Below are 12493 nucleotides of genomic sequence, written 5' to 3'. Positions count from 1 at the left end.
AGGACATTAGCACAAGCTTTCAGTTCCACATGGAAACCACGTGCACTTGTTACAGCTGTACGTACTGAAAATCATCAGCACCGTATTGTCCTTTCCCAAAGCTGGAAATGTGCCCAGAGAAACTCCACGATCCTTTCACCGGCATCAGAGAGAGGAAAAGACGTTTCTGTTTCCCTCATATGTCTTCTTTCCATCTTTAGAAGATAATTTAAAATTAAAAGCAAAGCCAGGTGGTGGAATTATGCTTACCTGAGCCCTGCACATCTGGAGCAAACTGTTACGTTTTGCGATGGGATAAGAAATGAAATCAGAGCATCCTTGATCTCCTACCCTGTTGCTGTCTGAGGTTCATGGTGTTTGGCAGTTGCTTTAAAATCTTAGCTCCGGAGCTTCTGTGATCAAGCTACAGTGGTTTCAAGCAGTTTTCTGTGCTGGGCAAAGAAAGGGAAGCGATTAATTTCTGGTTAGGTAAGGTGAGAAGTTATTTTAATCATAGGTGTGACACTGAATTCCAATGCTCCTGTAGGAGAGAGGTGAGGAGGGACAGCTTCAGGTGACACCTTCACTTCTGGAAACGTCCACATCCAAGCAAACGGTTGACAGCCATGCCTAAGCCATGGCTTGAAACCTGGCACCGCCGAATACCTTTGCTGAGCTCGAGAGGCCAAGGGAAAGCCTCTCCTACAGCTGTATTTGGGGCCGCTGATATAAAACACGGTTGCGTAAGTTGCGACAGCTGCCAGAGAAACAACATCAGGCTGCTAGCAAGTGTCATGAGGAAGGAGAGACCTCGTGGCATATCCAAACCCTGCGGCTTCCTAGACTAGCTACCCTCGTGTCCAAATCCACCCAGCATTTCCGAGTACAAAAGCTCTTGCTGTCCAGTATTAAAAGCTGGCCTTGCTCCCTTTTGGACACTGTCCTCGTCTGGAAACCCTCCTGGTCCCTGGTGTAGTCTGTGTCCGTAACCTAACCTCACAAGCAACTCCAAGCACTTTAAGCAAGCTGAACAAATATTTGAACGAGGCAGCACCAGGGGGTCTGCAGAGCTGCCTTCTGACCCGCTCGTGCTTTCCCGGCTCTCCAGGCCATCTTGTTTTGACGAGGCTTCTGCTTCCAGAGCCCAGAAGGATTTCTGAAAAATCCCCCTTAGGACCGAAGCCTCAGAAGCCCCGACCACATACGAACTCTTGTGCAATGGGCTGACCGAGTTCAGGACCTCTAGGCACCGCTGCACCAGATTCTTTTCTTTCCAACTGCATTTCTACTTCCATCGTGTTTTTTTTGCATGCATAATCATAGAAAAACAGAAGGAATTATTAGGAAACAACTTTGTCATTTTCTCTTTTGGACTCTTCAGTTCAAAGGCTGCTTTCCTAGGAAATAATTGCCCCCAGAATCAGCATCGGCGACACTTTTTTTAGGGGGCGGAAGTTTTTCACCTCAATTCTGATGCCTACAAAAAATGAGAAGCTAACAGCACCAAGGAATGCTTCTGCCTCTATAAAGGGTTAAAATAAGCCCGTTTCCCAAATCCGGGGGGAAAAAAAAGGTGGGAAAGGGTTGCCAACATCTACGTCAGCAAAAATGTTATCACTTGATAGCGCGTTAATTGAGAATTGGGCTGTAGAGATGCCAGAGTACAGAATAAAGTACGCTTCTGGCTGTTTCCTTGTTGCACCAGATGGTAACACCTACCTTACAAACATCCAGCTACAGGTGGAAAAGCAACCCGGGGCTACCGAGCAGCGCGGTTCGTCTTGAGAGCCTGGCCGGAAGGGAAAGGAAAAAGGGGGGAAAAACGGTTGAGGATGTGGCTTGGCAGAACTAAACCCATTAATTAGCAAAATTAAGTGACCCACTTCGACAGGTTTTCAAAATATGCCTCTCCTGAACACCTCCGTGCAAGATTGACCTCTGTGATTCTCCCCAAAGTCCTGGCTCCTAAATTCGCAGCAAACGATCCGGGCGCGGGCGATTTTTAATATTTTACCCATATGAGGTTGCACGGGGGGTTTGCTTCGAGCAGCAGCAGCTGATGGCAGCGAACCAAATTCCCCCTCTAACATTTCAAGGAAACGAGAAGTGCCTCAGCCCGTGATGAAAACGTCTCCTGTCAGTGCGCAGCGTGCACATATCCGCTGAGTTCATTCTGCAGAAATCCCCCTCTGAAGTGGTCTGAAGCTTTCTCAGAAGACGAATCCCTGAGAATTTCTCTGAAGTGAGAAATCTCTCTTTGCCAGAAGTGTAAATTTGAGGGAAAAAAAAGTAGTTTTCCAGTATTTAGAGAAAGTTTTCTCAGTCAGGTTTTCTTTTAAACGCTTGCGGTAGGCTTCCCCTTCCTCAGTCAGCCTCTCTGAAGGGATCCCACAGATCCTTCCCAGCAGGACAGGATGCTCTAAGGGCCAGCCCGTTCCCCCGGCACTCACCTTACACAAACAGCAAGGAAAAGTCCTCGGGTACGATATCCATCTGCGTGGCCGCTGTTGCTTCTTCCCCTGAAGACAAGAAGCACAAAATATGGGGGAATTGTGGCCAGAAGAAATTATTTGTCTGTGGGCTGTAGGATCAGCGACCTTACAGCCTGGTGGTTATTACAGCCAGGGCTTCTTCCCACTCACCCCGCAAGGGAAAGCTCCTGCCCCAAGGATTTACCACCTAACGTGAAGCACATGCAATGGCCAGAGCGTGATAAATAACGGGATGGGGGTAACAAGGGGGGGGGGATGAGCTCGATCTGCTGGCTGAACGGTGGCCAGACGCGTGCTCCCAGCTACCCCACTCGCCCAGGGAAGCTGCTGCTCCCGTTTCGGCTCTCCTCGGCACCTTGCACAGCACACCAGGCAAAGGCGCAGGAGCAGAACCCGGAGAAAACATTGCTGCCTGCTCTCTTTTTGAGGCACATCTCAAAAAAAAACCAACTATTTTCTATCTCCTTTTCTTACAAAAGCCCTGAAAGCCTGGTTTATATGGCTGAGACCAGCGGCACTTCGCTTCTTCACTAGAAGCCGAAGGGATGAGAACAGCCTCAGCAATACATAGATTTCTTGGGAAATGACTTATTTCGTGGGAAATGACTTAATTCCGCGCTGGTAAAGCTGTGAATAACATCCAGCCTGGCAGAGCAGCAGAAGACAGGTGGATGGGGTCCTTTAGGTCCTGAGGAGCAGCAACTTTTTTTTTTATTATTTTTTTCCTCCTCCTGAAGCCTCGTTCCAAAAATACTGGCGAGTTATTTGCTGGCAGAAATATTCAGCTCAGCCTGAAGCCGGTGCAGGACTATTTACCTGGGCAGAGCAGAGCAGGGCGTCACCTTGGCTGGGGTGCGATCCGGTCACCGAACAGCCAGCCTGGGGCCATAGCACGGATGCAAAAGAAATCCCTTTCCCTCCTGGGCCGGGGGGAGGAGGCAAGCTGAAAGCTTTTTTGACTCTTTGCAGAGCCTGCGAGGAGGCTGAGAAGGCGAAGACAGCTTTGCTCACGCTCCTGTGGTGTTCCCCTGTGCCTCTCGCGGCCTGCGGGGAGGTGGGTGGTCGAGGCGTGCAGGATTACGGGGAAAACACCTGTATCAGACAAAGGCAAGGGATATTAGAGGGTCAAAGGCCATGGGAGAAAAAAAAAATCACTAGTCCTACTCGAAGGAGGAGCAGCAGGAGGATATTAGGACCTCAGGCATCTCCTGGCTGAACCTTGTTGACCATTCTCCCTCATCGACAAAGCTTCGAGGAGGTGACGTTGGGAAATCGTGCTGTAATTTGCCCCACTTCTCATCCTCCCCATCATTTCTCTCGGATTTTCCCCCCCTCAGCTGCTGCCGTAGTAAAGGAGCATCGGGATGGCACCCGCAACCTGCTGCAAGGGGGGATGGAGGCCAGGGGGGTGGCAGAGCACACACCACAGGGACAGGAATCCTCCAGCATCCCCAGACAGCTCTCACGGTCCCGGGGGGCCAAGGTCTGACTTCCCAGGGCATTCTGGGGGGGATACCATGTGGGGGGCCACCAGCCACCCACCTGCCCTGGGCCATCTTTTTCCTAGGGCTCTCCTCATCTTCATTTCTGGGACAAATCACGCACCGCAGGAGGGACACGGAGAGGCGTAGGGAACAAACACCTCCCAGGTCTGGCAGCCCCGCGGCTGATAATGAGAAACATTTTCTCTAACAGAAGGCTTTCAAAGACAGAAACATTAAAAAAAAAAAAAAAAAAGCCTTCATGTTAGAAATGGTGACAAATCGTGCCAACACAGGACAAGGATTATGGAAATTCGATTTCTCGTCGGTGAGTTGGTCCCTGCGGCCACTCCGGGGAGGGCAGGGGCATGCTTCCAAGGCAGACAGCAAGCATTTTGCCAGGAGGGCGCACAGAGGTGGGTGATGCTCCAGGGAAGCCCAGGCTAAGCCATCAGGGGCTTACGTGCCCCCCCTTAATTCCCCCAGCGCCCGACAGCAAAGGGCTCGGGGGGGTCCCGTCCATGGGGGGAAAATCCTGCTCCTGCCACAGCTTCTGGCTTTGTACAGGCTGGGGATCTCGTGGTAACAGCCCAGCAGGTATCCACAGCCCGCAGAGCATTCCCAGCCTTGTATTTCCCCCAGGAAAGCAGCACCTCGTGTTTCCAGCATGGTTAAGTAATTGTTTTTCCCCTCTTATTCCACCCCTTCCACCTCCCCACGCACACCGGTAGCCCCTGCCCCATCTCCCGTTCGCGCACGAGCTGAAGCCAGCGGAGAACCGAAGGCGCTGTATTAATAATGCTCTTTTATGTGGCTTTAATCATCTCCCAGGATCTGCCAGACCGCAAAAACTTGAAACTCTACGAATGTGACTCACTCCGAGAGCCGGCGTTCATTGGCCGCCAAACTCTCCTGATTTCGCCCCGTCCAAGTCCCGTTCCTATTGGAAGAGAGGCCCTGAGGTGTTACCTCTGCTGTAATCGAATGTCACTGACTCGCAGTAACCCCAGAGGCCGGTATCACCCCATCTCTTCGCCTGCCCTCCAAATCACTCGTTCAATCCCCGAGCAGCCCTGCAGCAAGCACGGAGCCCAGCCTGCGAAGCTCTTGCAGAAATTCCCCTCGGTACGGACACGCTTCCTCCTTTTAGGGGCCAAGGTATTTCATCGAGTGAGGCTATCTACAAGTCTGGAAGAAAAAAAAAAAAAGTCCTCCTCAAACGTATTAAATGTCCAGATTTGCCACGGTGCGCTTACAGAAATAATAATAAAAAAGAGGATTTTCAATGAAAAGCCTCAATCTGTTTTGAATTAGTATCAGATCCCGCTCCGGAGCTGTTCTCTGACCTGGAGGGGAGCGCTGGAGATAAACGCAGCCCGGATAGAGATGGATGGATTTCAGAAACATTTCTAGAGTCAAACACGGGCTTGGGAAGCGATTCATAAAAAGAAAGCCGATCCATATGGATGCTGTATAGCTCAGCACTGGCATTTTAAGGCGAGCCATAGTTCCTGAAATATTAAAATGTACTGAATCGCTGTGATGTGCACAGATTGCTTAGGCTGCTGCTCTTTTGCCTCTCCCAGAGCTACAGCTAGACAGAGGAGCCCAGGTCAGGCTCATGTCATTCTGCACCTGCAAGCCACGGCGTGGATCAGAGACTCATGAAAGGGACAGATCTAATCTGCGTGCTTCAGTCATACACCACATCTCCCTCAAACCCAGCAAAGCAGACAGGAGAGGATTCCCAGATACAAGGAAGCAGAAAATGTCCAATTTCACAGAGGTGAGGGGCTCAGCTGCTGAAAAGGAAACTTTTAGCAAACGTTTGACCCTTTACCTAAGCTTCAGGTGGCACTAGATGAGATGGACACGCTGTCCCGGGGCCTGCGTGTACCTTGTTAATTCAGATGTTAAAACAAAAGTGAAGACTGAAGCTTACGTTTTAGGGAAGGAGAGCACTGTTGTCTTTGCAGCAATTCGTGTTAAATATTAACTAGCCTGAAAACTTCCTCCGGCCTCTGCACGATTCCCTTGGAAGCTGCAGTATTCACAGTCCATGCAAGATTCGAGGGTGAGGCTGCACGGGAGAAGGACATTTTTGCCTTTTCAGAAAATAAATTAAACGGTTTTGTTAATAAATGAAACAAGCTTGTTAAAGCCTGACGGTCTAAATTACAGCAGACGACATTAGGTAACGCTCCTTTCTGGATAGACACCTTTTCTCTCCCCCCTCTCCCCAGTTTATTCCAGAGACAGTCTGAAGCACACCTAAAATCTTAAAAACATAACTTGTTTTACATGCTTCTCGAAAGCCTTCTGTATCCCGGTGTATCATGCTGATTACTCAAGTTAATACATTTTTTTTTCCAGACATCTCAGCTGAGCAGATTTCCTCCCTCCTCAGCAACCAGAAGGAAGAAGGTACCAGGGGTCAAAGAGGAGCAGAAAGTCCCAAGGATGGATGGATGGAGAATAAGAGGATGTCTCCTCTCTAGCTATCTGCTTTGAGTAGGATGGGACATTCACAATACATGACAGACTTCATATCATATGGGAAAGGTCACTCACATCCCTGTTTTTTCCCATTCTGCCTTTGCACAACACATTTGGCTTCCCAGCGGGCTGTGACCATGTCACTTCTTGCAAACTACAGTCCTATACTGACATCTTTTGCAAACACCCACTTCATTCCACAGATGATATTAAAAAAAAAAAACACATTAAATTACTCAAGAGTAATTTAATTGAGAGGTCAATTGAGTTGCAAAGCACGCACATGGCTATTTTTCCAACTACTCACACGCTGGGGAAAATCCTTGTTTACCCCATATTAGCAGGCCTCATCTGTTAAAAATAAATAAATAAATAACCAGACTAAAATAGAAACATCCTCGTTTGGTCATCATGACATCAGGGTCAGTCCCTATCCCATCGAGCTCTTTGTCATCAACCTTGCAGAAGTCAAACGTGACTACAGGATGCGATCACTTGCGGTCAGCAGTTGGGCAATGCTGGGAGACATCACCATACCTCATCCAGCACGTTTTAGAGCCTTGAATACTGGCCAGAGTTCCCCAGTTGCCATCATCCCATGCTGAGAAGGAGATGCTGCAAGGCAGCTCGTGAACCTTGAAGTCTAACCACTTGCTTAGGAGCTAATACAAAAAAATTACACACAAAACCGAAACAAACCTTTTTTTTTTTTATCTTAAATGTAAATACCTTATCACTGATTACCATTGCTATCTTCCTGAACCATTTCCCAGCTTTGATTTGCTTTAATTCACCCCTGAGATAAGCTGTTCAGTGAGCTGAGTCAGCTACGAGGTATTATACACCCATGTCATGCTTTTGAGAAAAACCGAAACGCAGGTGTCTCAGCTGAGGTCGGGCTCTCCAGCATTCACAGATACCATAAGGCTATCGGGCTCCTGAAGGCAACGTGCATTGCAGGCTTTCCTAGAAGCCTTCTCCATGAATTTAGTTGCCAGGTCGTGGCTATTTATGGCTGTTCAGAGACAGATAAAAGCAGGAAAGCACAGTCTGAATTTCATCCTGACCAAGCACGCTGCGTTACCACGAGGTACAGCTGTTTGCCTGCTCCAGCCCCACAGCCCAGTTAACTTCAGAGAGGTTGTGAGAGAGCGATGTGCTTCAACAGAGGCAGTGGTTTTTTCATAAAAAGCAAGTATTTCAGGAAACCTTCCAAGGCAGCTAGTGGCGCTGAGTTGGACATGCCAAAGCATGATGCGCGCTGGACACCGCTCCCCGCTGCGGCCTGCCAGCTCGCTTCTCCAGCCAGCTGTTTTACGAGATGACAAGTTTTTCCATGCACCAGGATCAAATTTAGAAGCAGCGGTCAAGCTAGCAGCAAGACACACAGCTGGTTTCATTGTCAGGAGAGCAGCAGACACACATCTTCCTGCCCGCAGAGGCTTGGGACCCACGCTGTCTGGGCCTCAGGTCTCCCCATTGACTCAGCCCAATCATCCTTGTTCCTAGAAAAAAAAAAACAAAAAAACTTAATGAACTTTGATGGGATTCAGGATAGAAGAGCCAGACCCACCCCAGAGCTTAAGAACCATAAATAAAGGTACAAGAGTGAAGAAATCCTGCTGTGATGTTCTGCTTCTGATCTAGGTGAACTTTTCTACCAGCCCACCACCACACAGCAGCACTGAGGGAACTCCTCTCCGCCTCAGGGGGATGTCGGATGGACCCTTTCATTCCTCCCACCACGTGTACCAACCTGAATATTTACTTGTTCCGCAGGTGTGGCTGACTCCCGGCCTCTTCGGAGAGCCACCACGTGTTCCAAGAGCCGTTGGTGACCGTTGCTTTCCAGTCATTACGCTCGCAATAAAAACGGAGAAAGCCCATAAAAGCTGAGGGAAAAAAAAATCCAGCTCGAGGGCAGGCTCAGCCCAGGAAGGGGGCAGGAGTTATATCGGGCTCAGATCTTGGCCTGGGCTCGCTGCCAGGCACAAAAAGGTTCCTGCAGACCTGGTGTGGAGATGGAGTTTGTCATGGCCAGGGCCTGAAGGCCTAGGTCTGAACTACCCCCAAAGGGGCCTCAGGAACCCCTGTGCACCGATAGGGGACCGTGGCTGGAGTGAGGTGGGACAGGCAGCAAAGCGTCTTCAGGCCCCAGCATTAGGCAGCAGCTTTTGGGGCTAAAATTTGTAGAATTAGGGTCTGAAGTTCACCCAGACCCCGTCATAGGCACCACAGCTTTGTGGTGGGTCGCTCTCCGGAGCAGGACAACTTTGGGCTGACCAGCATGTGAGCTACAAAAATTGGTCTCCATCTCTAGCACCGAGCCCTTTCCTCACCTCAAGCCAAGGACCAAAGCTGGCTGCCTCAGTTTCCCTCCCTGCTACAATAGCCCAGACATCTTCTAGTGAGAGTAATGCCACACGTGAGAAGCAGGGATCATTGCAGTGTAAATATATAGTCAGTGTAAATAATTCCTCGTATTACTTGTGGCTTGCTTCCTCTCTGCTGGTTCACAGGAGGTGGAGCGTAACCGCAGGGAGCCCCACTCACGCCACCGCCGTTTCGGGACACTTTGTTCGATTCGCAGCAGCCTCCTACATCATGTTTCTTTCAGGAATGCAACAAAAAGAGCGTGGGAAGCACGGAGGGACCAACCCACTGATCTACGGCACTCAGAAAAATCCCGTCGTGCTTGCTCCTTTCTCCCTTGCCTCTGCTCCTTTGTAGTTGTGACCTCTCCCTGACGAGGCCAAACTTCTCCTTGATGGTATTTCAGAGCTGACCAGGGCACTGAATGAAGAATTAGCCAGAACACAGAATTCTTTGTTAAAATACTTATTTTAACGTATGTAAATGGGGCAGGTTCCTGCTCAAACTCTTACACCCATCAGCAGGTACAGACCTTTCTTGAGTGGCAGAAGCCAGAGCATAGCCAGGCGCACGTTCCTGTGTAACACAGGCTGCATTCCTCCATCCCAGCCTTCCCAGAGAAATTTGATTGTGTAAAATGAAAATTAAACACTGTATTTTGCAGGGCAAGAACTCTTTTCATCCCTTCCAGCCGGCGTGGGGTTTTCACACTGTCTCTTCTTGCTGCCAAGTTGTCAGAGCTGGCTTAGGGATCCTGAACAAGGCCCAACATCCCACAGCACAAGCTGGCAATGCCTCCAGAGCCCCCAAATCTCAGTGCTCCTTGTTCTGTTTTTCCTGATGTTCCTTTGTCCCTTACCTTTTCAGGGGTGACACTAGATGTCCTGGATGAAAATGGACTGGAAACCTTCACAAGAAGGTGGCAGAAGCTTGCAGATCACAGCACTACTTGTGGGATTTCATCATCTCCTATAAGCACCAAGCTGTTCAGATAACATATGGTGCATGAGGTGGAGAAAAAACAGGGCAGAGAGGCCTCCTTCACCTGTTGCTTTCCTGTCAGTGGTAAAGTACTCTTGTAAAACACTTTTCAGACGCTGACTGCTGCTATCAGGTTCATCCTAGGGCTTTGGGTAGCAGGAGATAGACATTCAGATCCTGTTCACAGCTCCACGTCTTGTCGCATGCTTGGGTCAACCCCATCAACAAACCCAAAAATCAAGGTTTGGCTTGAGGCAATAAAGAAGAAAGAAAAAGAAATCAAAAAAAGAGAGAAAGGGGGAGGATTATTAGAGGCTAAAGGGCATCCAGAGCCTCGTACAAAGCACTCCTCTTTCTTTTTGATCTTGTTCTTGGCCAAGAAGATCCTTCCCACTTCTGCACAGTCACAGGCCGCATTACAATCTGCTTTCTTGACAGGAAAAAACACCACCAGATATTTGCAGAGGAACTCTGCTCTCACACAAACCTGAATAAGGGTCACGTTTTCAAAGAGGCCAGCGCCTATTACACCCCGAGCCAAGGACATGAGAGGGCCCAAAAGATCTGAGGGTTGCCTGCAGCTCTACAATATGCTTTCCGCGTAAAAGTAGACAAGCAGTTTAGGGCCGCTCTCCTTTCCACCACGCCTCGGTCTCCCCCGTCACATAACAGTGCACGTTCTTCCCTCATCAAAGAGGTGTTTGCAAACTTTGTGACCAGAAGTATGCTCAGCAAAGCTCTGGGATGGTTGGGTGAGAAAATCTGAGCAGTGCACGAGGGTAATGCTTCTATTGTGTCCAGAAAAAGAGCTGCCCTTATCAAATATCCACCTGACACCTTCATACAGCTGGGATCGTACTCTCAGATGAGGCTTTTAACTGCAATACCAATTGACTTTTAGCTGTTTTTTTTTTTAGGGAAGTGAGGCTTGAATGAGAAACTGAGCAGATCTCTGCTTTGGTCTCCTTAGTTTGAGTATGTAGTCTGTGTTGACAACTCTTTCTTGGGGTTCTGCATCTTACCAAGACTTATAAACAGCAGAGGTTTATGGTGGACGATGGTTTATGGTTTATTTTTATTTAAATTAATAATATATTTATATTTATTGTTACGGTTATGCTGAACAACAGCAGTTTTGGTGAACTTCAGGATGTATCCTACATCTCTACATAGTAAAGTTCTCCAGGGAAAGCAAAGAGCACAGATTTTTTTCTGCAGCTGCATGGAATAATTCTACCCATTACACACAGTGACCTCAATCCCTAAATCTGAGCTAGGAAATCAGCTCACAAGGACAACATATCAGCATTTCCAGCCACTGAAGAGGAGGATTCTTGATGGAAACCGGAGCTCCTCCATCCCAATAACGATGCTCTGTAGATTTGAGTTGCCTTATGCAGGAATATGCCTCCTCCGACAGGCCCCAGGGAGCATGAGCAGATTCACCTGGTGTAAGGGATGAGAGGTGCACGTTGTAGCCCATGCCGAGGCTTACCTCACGTACCGTGCCATCCTTCAGTACGCTCAAGCCCTAAAAAGACGTTGGCAAGACCAAACACATCTTAAGAGTGGTTAGTAGATCCAGAAAAAAAAAAAAAACATGAGCCCCCTAACAACTGCTAGGAAGCAGCTGGATACATCCATAAATGCAGATATAGGATCTCAGAGCCTATCACAAACTGGGGCTGGTCCCAGTGAGCCAAGAGGTTCTGCCAACTCCAGTATTTTCACATACTATTTCCTTCATTACATACATATTTGCATACATATTTCCTGCATTCCTGCATGAAGGGTGCCCATTTCCAAGAACTTGACACACGCTTTGAGCCACGGGGTTAGAGACAGCAAGAATTAAGGAGTTTAGGTCCCGGTGCAAAACGAAGACAAGCAGGACCACACCACTACTGCAGCCACCTCAAAACGGTTTGTGCAACCGACGACAAGATTCAGCTCTGCCCAACGTTGGAGCAAGCCTACGTATTAAAATTCAGATCTGATTAGAAAATGGATCGGTACAGGCAGCGACCTCTTCAGATGCATGACTGCGAGGTGTAACTGTACAGATGTGTAGAAATTTGGGATAATTTTCATTCCTGTATTATTCACTGCCTTGTTTCCCCTTCTGGTTCATGCCTCAGAGGCAGCAAAGACGACTGATACACGGGATTATTCTTGTTAATGACTGAACGGGAAAGAATCCGGGATGAGACTCGGTTTCCAGACGGAGCTTCAGGGACTGGCACTCAGAAAAACCCTATTTGAATTTGCTTTGGTTGAGAAATCTTGTTTAGACTCGGCTTTTACCTCACCCAACAGTTTCTTAGTCATTAGAGCACGCACACACACCTGTGAGAACCAAGTAGGGTTGCGAGCGCAACACCACCGTGGGCCTTGATGTCACGTTGTGATGCTCTGACCCTTCCCTTCACACAAAAATACCGCTCTGGTGACACCAGGATCACTTGGAGATCTTTCCTTTGCAGCTGTGATGCTCCTAGCAAGGGGACTCAATACTCTGCTCAGTACCTCCTGGTTGGGGAGATGTCAGAAGAGGAAGCCAAACCACGGGCAGCAATGATGAGAAGCTTGCAGATTTCCCGTTGGGGCACCTATCAAGAAGGACTGACTTATTTTCCTTCCATATTTTCCTCATTTATTCATGCTGAAAGCTCCCCTGTGCTTCCTGACTCT

The 12493-nt window shown here is 48.6% G+C and overlaps 3 long non-coding RNA genes across 3 annotated transcripts; all 3 read right to left on the bottom strand.

Annotated features, from left to right (window-relative positions):
• Positions 1-3380: 3380 nt before the first annotated feature.
• On the bottom strand, positions 3381-5967 carry LOC118156633. The gene is made up of 3 exons (XR_004746357.1): positions 5895-5967; positions 4830-4892; positions 3381-3563 (listed from the first exon to the last, which is right to left on the bottom strand). It is a non-coding gene; the product is annotated as an uncharacterized LOC118156633 (long non-coding RNA).
• Positions 5968-6680: 713 nt separating this feature from the next.
• LOC118156632 lies at positions 6681-9333 on the bottom strand. Its single transcript, XR_004746356.1, has 2 exons — positions 8788-9333; positions 6681-7953 (listed from the first exon to the last, which is right to left on the bottom strand). It is a non-coding gene; the product is annotated as an uncharacterized LOC118156632 (long non-coding RNA).
• Positions 9334-11014: 1681 nt separating this feature from the next.
• Positions 11015-12255, bottom strand: LOC118156634. The gene is made up of 2 exons (XR_004746358.1): positions 12149-12255; positions 11015-11333 (listed from the first exon to the last, which is right to left on the bottom strand). It is a non-coding gene; the product is annotated as an uncharacterized LOC118156634 (long non-coding RNA).
• Between the last annotated feature and the right edge of the window lie 238 nt (positions 12256-12493).

Source organism: Oxyura jamaicensis, chromosome Z (assembly GCF_011077185.1).
Source record: "Oxyura jamaicensis isolate SHBP4307 breed ruddy duck chromosome Z, BPBGC_Ojam_1.0, whole genome shotgun sequence".
Classification (NCBI taxonomy): domain Eukaryota; kingdom Metazoa; phylum Chordata; class Aves; order Anseriformes; family Anatidae; genus Oxyura; species Oxyura jamaicensis.
The sequence above is the reverse complement of the archived record's forward strand: the minus strand, read 5'-3'. Positions and strand labels throughout refer to the sequence as shown.